The sequence below is a fragment of the Cupressus sempervirens genome, chromosome 7 (assembly GCF_028749045.1).
Source record: "Cupressus sempervirens isolate cs-2001-9-10 chromosome 7, ASM2874904v1, whole genome shotgun sequence".
Lineage (NCBI taxonomy): Eukaryota > Viridiplantae > Streptophyta > Pinopsida > Cupressales > Cupressaceae > Cupressus > Cupressus sempervirens.
This window is the reverse complement of record NC_143124.1, coordinates 899,180,545-899,188,359: the sequence shown is the minus strand read 5'-3', so window position 1 is coordinate 899,188,359 and position 7,815 is coordinate 899,180,545.

Genomic DNA, 7,815 nt, shown 5'->3' with positions numbered 1-7,815 from the left:
AAAACCTTAGTTTCTTCTCCCAACTTAATATCAAATGCAATTCACAATAATCGGATGATAAACAATGAAGCTCTCACCTCTATTTATTCTTTTCCTTCACCCTTCTAGAAGGAAATAAAAAATTTAATAATTGCATTCTCTAGAAGTTTCTCCCTTTCCAATAATTAATGTGCTTTTAGGAAATTAAATTACTAGAAGTTTCCCCCTTCCAATAATGAATGCACTTGCTAGAAGCTTCTCTCTTGTGATACAATAATTAATTGTGGTTCTAGAAAAATAAATTACTAGAAGTTTCCCCTTCCAATAATTTTAATGTATTCTTAATTAATTTAATCAATTTCTCCTTATTTCTCCACTTAGCCTTCAGAGATTGTCAAGGCTAAGAACTCCACTGAGATGCTAAAAAGATGGGGACATTACAATCTGCCCTCCTTGAAATTGCTTGTCCTCGAGCAACTTCAAGTCTAGATGCTAAAAAATCTCCTCATTCTCCCATGTCGCATCCTCTACTGGAAAGTCCTTCCATTTCACCAAATACTCCCTTATACTGCGCTACCTCAAGTTCCTTTCCCTAAAAACAATGATAGCCTCTGGCACCAATATCAATTTTCCCTCATCATCCAAGGGTGGGAGCCTTGTAGAAGGAACAATATGATGTCCTAGCACCAACTTGAGGAGTGACACATGAAAAAAGTCATGCACCTTGTTCTCTACTGGCAAATCTAACTCATAAGCCACCTCTCCCACTTTCCTAATAATCCTGAGTGGACCATAGTGTTGTAGCTTAAGTTTCTTTGCACCACTCTTCTTGAGAGTGGATTGACAGTATGGTTGCAACATAAGATACACTATATCTCCAACCTCAAAAGTTCGCTCTGTCCTCTTCTGGTCTACATACTACTTCTGCTAATTTGATGCCTTGGTTATATTATCCTTAATAGTCTTAAAAATATCTTGACTCTCGTATAACAAATCACTTACACTGGGCACTCTACTGTCACTCAAAAGAAGATCCATAAAATTGGGTGTCTCATACCCATACAGGGCTATAAAGGGTGACATCTGTATAGACATGTGATAATTGGTATTGTAGCAATACTCACAGAGATAAATCCACTTTACCCATGCCTTTTATTGCCCTACTATATAATTTTTGAGATATCCCTCCACCCATTTATTCACTATCTCTGTCTGAGGGTGGTAGCTAGTACTCAGAGTGAGCTCTGTCACACACAACCTGAATAGCTCCTGCCAAAAGTGACTCACAAACCTGTTGTCTCTATCACTCACAATGCTCTGAGATAAGCCATGTAGTCTAAATATCTCCTTGAAGAAAAACTCTGCCACCTATGTAGCAATGTATGTAGCAGTGATTGGAAAGAAGTGTGCAAACTTCGTAAGGCAATCCACAACCACATATATGCAGTCCCTGCTTTGGGCTCTAGGAAGTCTTGTGATGAAGTTCATAGATAAACACTTCCACTTCCTATCAGGAATCAGAAATGGCTGAAGTAAAATGCCTAGATAGGAGTGTTCCTGCTTATTTTGCTAGTAGGTGGGACACTCCCTAATATATTGAAGTACTTCTGCTTTGAGCCCTTTCCATGTGAAGCACTCTCTAATCAGTGGGTATGTCTTGTAGAAACCAAGATGTCCTACCATAGGTGAATCATGAAAAGATTTAAGAACCATCCTCCTCATTGTTGAGCCAGGAACCAAAAATATTTGCCCTTTGTAAATGATGAGCTCATTCACAAGGGTGTATCTTTCATCCTAAATAGTTCCATCTATAAATACAGCACTCCATGCATCCTTTGCATACTCTGTAAGGATCAAGCATCTCCAATCCTTTGATATATCTATCAATAAGCTCAAATGGGGCATGCATGATAAAGCATCAACAACTACATTCTATGTTCGTTTAAAATATGTAAAATCAAAGTCATTGGACTATAACTTGCTCACCCACTTCTATTGACTATGATTGAGATCTCACTGCCCCAAAAAGTGTTTTAGGCTATTATGGTTGGTTTTGATACAAAATTTTCTACCTACCAAATATTGCTTGAATTTAGCTAAAGCATGCATAATGGCTAACATCTCCTTATCATATATGCTAAAGCTCTGCTCTGGCCCTCTTAATTTCCTACTCTCCAAATAAATAGGGTGCTTCTCCTACATAAGCATTGCTCCAATGTCCTCTCTGAAATCATTACAGTGTAGCTCAAAAGGTTTGCTAAAATCGGGTAATGTTAACACTGAACAGGAAGTCATCAACTCCTTAAATTTCTCAAAACACTCTTGTGCATCAGGAGTCCACATGAAAGCTCCCTTTCTCATCAAATCTATCAAGAGTGTTGCATGCCTAGAATATCCATTCACAAACCTCTTGTAGAAACCACATAATCCAAGAAAGCCCCTCAACTGTGTAAGGTTCACTGGTGAAGGCCACTTCACAATGGCACAAATCTTTTCAAGATACATGTGTATGCCTTCTGCACTGATGATGTGACCCAAATACAACAACTCTATCATACCCAAATCACATTTTGACTCCTTTGCATACAAGGACTCTCTACCCAATATATCCAACATTGTACCAAGGTGAACCAAGTGCTCCTCCCAAGATCTATTGTACACCAAGATATCATCAAAGAAGACAAGTACAAATTTCCTCAACTAAGGATGGAACACCCTATTTGTTGTTGCCTGGAAAGTAGCAAGTGCATTAGTTAGCCCAAATGGAATAACTACAAACTCAAAATAGCCATAATGACATCTAAATGTTATCTTCTCAATGTCCTACTCTCTAACTTTGATCTGGTGATAACCTAATCTCAAATCTATTTTTAAGAAGAAGCAAGCTCCATGAAGCTCATCTATCAAGTCATCGATCCTGGGAATGGGGTACCTATTTTTAATTGTCTTTCGATTAAGCACCCTATAATCAATGCACATCCTTAATGTCCCATCCTTCTTCTTCACCAACACCATTGAAGAAGTGAAAGGAAACTTACCTGGTCTAATCTAGCCCATAGCAAGTAACTCCTTTATGGTTTTTTCAATTTCATCCTTCAACCTCTTCAGATGCGTGTAAGGTGTAATCATGATGAGCTGAGCCCCCTCCTTTAACTCAATGATGTGCTCAATACCCCTATCTAGTGGTCTACCTGTTGGAATGTCACTGAACACCTTAGAATGTTTAACTATAAGCTTCTGAATATCAGGAGGATATTCAATCTTCTGTTGCCCCTCTTGTGATGGTATTAACATGCACTTTGTTGCCCACTCTACCTAATCATGTCGTGTCAATCTAGCCATCCTCTAGAAAGAGACCATTTTGAAATCATTGTTCCTAATTGGCTTCAGAATCTGTGTCTTCCCATTTACTTTAAACCTCATCTCCATCTCCTTGAGATTAAGAGTGAACTCACTAATATCATGCAACCAGCTCATTCTAAGGACTATATCTATACCTCCCATAGGCACAACATAGAAATATTCCTTAAAGGCATAATTATTAACTTCCAATGGGAGTCCAATGATCTTACAATCACAATTGAGGACATAGCTATCAGCTACTCTCACTCTAATTCCCCCAAACTCCTTTATTTGTATGTTGCACCTTTCCACCAACCTAGCATCAATTAAATTATGAGTAGCACTAGTATCAACTAAAGTTATAACTCATTGTCCAACAAGTACTCCTCTCATTCGAAATGATCCTTCTTGCCTAATACTAGTTAGACGAGCTTCCCTAAGTTTCCCATCTCCTTCTCCATCCTTGAACTCCATTTTAGACAAGTTTTCAGCCTTGTCTTCATTTTTTTCACAATCTATTTCCTCTATATCAGATTTCTGGTCTGAATCATCTGATTTTGATTCCTCAGAGTATACCCACATAACTCTGTTAGCTTTGCCCTTGAGTCTAAGAGGACAGTCATGATTTGCATCATAGGGTCCCTTATAGTAGAAATATAATTTTTTCTTCCTCAAATAATTTAATGTTTCCCTATCAAAAGGTGCTAGAGTTTTATCTTTAGAATCATTTTAAAAATTAGTCCTCTCTAGTTTTTTATAAAATGGTTTGTTATCCTTACTAGGATATGCTCCTTTGGACTGAAATTTGTTTGTCGGGATTGCACGTTCCATACTTCTTGCCTTTATCATAGCTTCTTATAAAGAAATGGGATCAAATGCTTTTATCCAACCTCTTAGTGGTTTGGATAGACCTTCAATGAAAGGAACTATCAATCTATGCTCTGAAATGTTTGTCACCATGAGTGCTAACTGTTGAAATTCACTAATGAAATACTCCAAGTTGTTCATTTGTTTTAGCTATGCTAATTCCTAGAAAAAAACTTTTGGATCTTTCTTGTCAAATCTTTCAACCAACCTATCCACAAAGTCCTAGTACTCTGTCACCTGATTATGCTGAAGTCGTACCATACCATGGTACCACTAATCATGTGCTACTCCCCCCAAATGCAAAGTGGCATATTTGATAGCTTCGATCTCTATCACTGGCCTTAGTGCCAAAAATGTGTCAAGCTTATGAATCTGAGCTTGAGCTATCATCTTACCACTCTCATCAAATGTAGGCATAGTAAGCTTGCCTATAGCCCTCTTCAGCTCACTATTTTGACCCCTAGGCCTCCTATCCTATTTGAGTGACATGTAATGTTCTCTTCTCTAATTTACAAAGTGTTCAAAGATCATCCTCTCCCGAACCTGTGGTGCCAATAATTCCCATTAATCATTTTCAACCATAAGGATATCTACAAATGTCTCATCCTCAACTTCCTCCATTGGTTCCTATATTAGTTCTTCTCTAACAAAGGTAGAACATGTGGGTATGTCTATTATTCTGGAAAGAGTTCTATGAGCTTTAGGTGATCCCACTACACTCCTGATATCCTCTTGATCCTGATTCCATCTATCCTATGGATTCATGTGCTCAACCATGGTGGTGAGTGTCTACAAAGCCTGTGTCATTCACTCTTGTCTTATAACCATTGCTCTAAAAAATTCTCTTATTTCCTTATCCTCATTCTTATTGTCTCTTGGTGGGCTATGCTCTTGCCTATCACCCATGGTGTTTGGCTACCTGATAAAAACTTGTTCCCTATCAACAAAGCTTGTCTGATAGTGAAAAATCTATGAGAGCCAACCCTAGGTGGCTTGTGATTGCTAAACCCTCAAGATGGTAGGAATTTAGGTCTGATACCATGTAATATCCTCCCCTGATTTGAACTTTGACTTGTAGAAATTTAACTTAAGGAATATTGTCAAACACTTTGTATGCAAACTCATAAAGCTGATTTCCTCAATAAATTGCTTTCCAATGAGTAGATTTATGAACAACTATGAAGTGACATTAAAATGCATAAATACACATCATAACATTTTCACAAACACTTGGCACACATTCAACAGTATATGAAAAACCTGGAAACTCTTTCAATCTGCTGATAAAGGGTGATTTTTAAATGTAGATGTGCACTTACAGCTGCCTTAAAGGCTGCAACAACTATTCAGACTTGTATTCAACAATTATTATGCAAAGTATCAAAATTTGACAGAAGAAACCTGGAATTAGTTGCTGTAGTATTTTGCAGATGTAGTCGGCAGCCCTCCAAACTTCTAATCAGCCGGAAAAACAAGTAAACTTGATACCAACACTGTTCACACCGTACTGTAGCAAAATACTGTTCATGCCAACTCTAGCAAAATATTGTTCATGCCGACTATAGCAAAATACTGTTCATGCAGCACTATAGCAATAACTAACTTCAGATTTGCATCTCAAACCCTTGTAAATTTCTTTATGCGAATGCCCCAAATGAAACCCAGTGTGTTTCCTGAAGTGAAAACACCCTTGATCCTCCTAACTGTGTCTTCCAACAGCGAAGAGAATGCTAGCAAAGAGCGATTCCATCCTCCAAACCTAGTAATCAGATATCCAGCAACATAACATTAATCTTCATCCAAGCATACAAAAAAAAAGCTCTTCCATTTCTTTTATAGTGTTATCACAAGAGCTCAATCCTTCGTTTTCTCAATGTGGGATAAAACATAACTCCCTTTATGTACCTTATGTCTCCAATGTGTTATAAAAATAAAGGGAACTCTTTTAATTTAAATATTTCCCACAAACTATAGTATATGCATTAATAAAGTTAAATATTTAAATTTAACTTTATAAAATGGCTTTATCAATGCATAACAAATCTTATCAATGATAAATAAGTTTTCCTGTCGATTTTAAACAATTACCATTGACATACCACTGTGACTGAATGTCCGGCCATGTCCAAGATGACTTACTATAAATAGTAAGTATGCCCAAAGTTGCCTCAGAACCCCTCAGAAAGACCTGCAACTGAAACTGTCTAGGCCAAATGGCCTCTAAGCCCCTTTAATGTCCTAGTTAGCCTACAGGACTGTGGGGAAATAGGCTAACGACAACATCATGCTATGAATGCTAGAAAGGGGACATTACAATCTGCCCTTCCCAAAATTGCTTGTCCTCAAGAAATTTCAGCTCTGGATGTTGCAATATCTGCTCATTTTCCCAAGTAGCATCCTCAACAGGTAGGTTCCTCCACTTCACTAGATACTCCATGATAGTCCTCCTGCGAAGCACCCTCTCCCTGGAGTCAAGTATCGCCTCAGGAACCAAGATAAGCTTTCCCTCATCATCAAGAGGTGGCAATACTACTGAAGGCACCACATTGTGACCTAATGCCTTCTTAAGGCGTGACACATGGAACACATTATGCACTTTACTGTCTGCAGGCAACTCCAACTCATAAGCTACTTCGCCCACTCTCCTGATTACTTTGAACGGTCCATAGTAGCGTGGTTTCAATTTCTCTGCTCCACTCTTCTTGAGAGAGGATTGTCTATACAACTTTAACATGAGGTACACCATATCTCCCACCTCAAAAGACCTCTCAACCCTGTGCTGATCAGCATATTGCTTCTGCTGATTTTGTGCTTTTTGCAAATTTTCCTTCAAGGATCACATAATGTCCTGACACTCCTGCAAAGTATCCTTGGCCTTAGGCACCCTGTTGTCCCCAAATAACAAATCAAAAAAATTAGGAGCATCATACCCGTACAGTGCCATAAAAGGGGACATTTGAATAGACATATGGAAAGAGGTATTATAGCAGTACTCCCCTAGATGTAGCCACTTCACCTAAGCCTTCTGCTCTCCTGCAATGTAGTTTCGAAGGTACCCCTCAACCCATTTGTTCACTATATCTGTCTGCCCATCAATTTGGGGGTGGTAGCTGGTACTCGAAGTGAGCTCTGTTCCACATAACCTGAACAACTCCTGCCAAAAGTGGCTCATAAATCTGTTGTCTCTATCACTGACTATGCTCCGTGGTATCCCATGTAGTCTAAATACCTCTCGAAAAAATAGTTCTGTTGTTTGTGCTGCTGAATATGTAGACAAAATTGCAAAGAAATGTGCAAATTTCGTCAATCTATCTACCACAACAAAGATACAATCTCGACCCTGTGCCTTGGGGAGGCCTGTGATAAAATCCATGGAAATGCTCTCCCACTTCTTCTCTGGTATGGGTAGGGGCTGTAGTAAACCACCCGAAAAAGAATGTTCATGTTTGTTCTGCTGACACACAGGGCATTCCCTCACAAACTGAAGCACCTCTGATTTGAGTCCTTTCCAAGTGAAGCGCTCTCTCACCTGCCGATGTCTTAAAGAATCTGGGATGTCTTTCCATTGGTGAATCATGAAATGCCCTCAAAATCTTCTGGTTCATAGCAGACCCGAGTACTAAATAA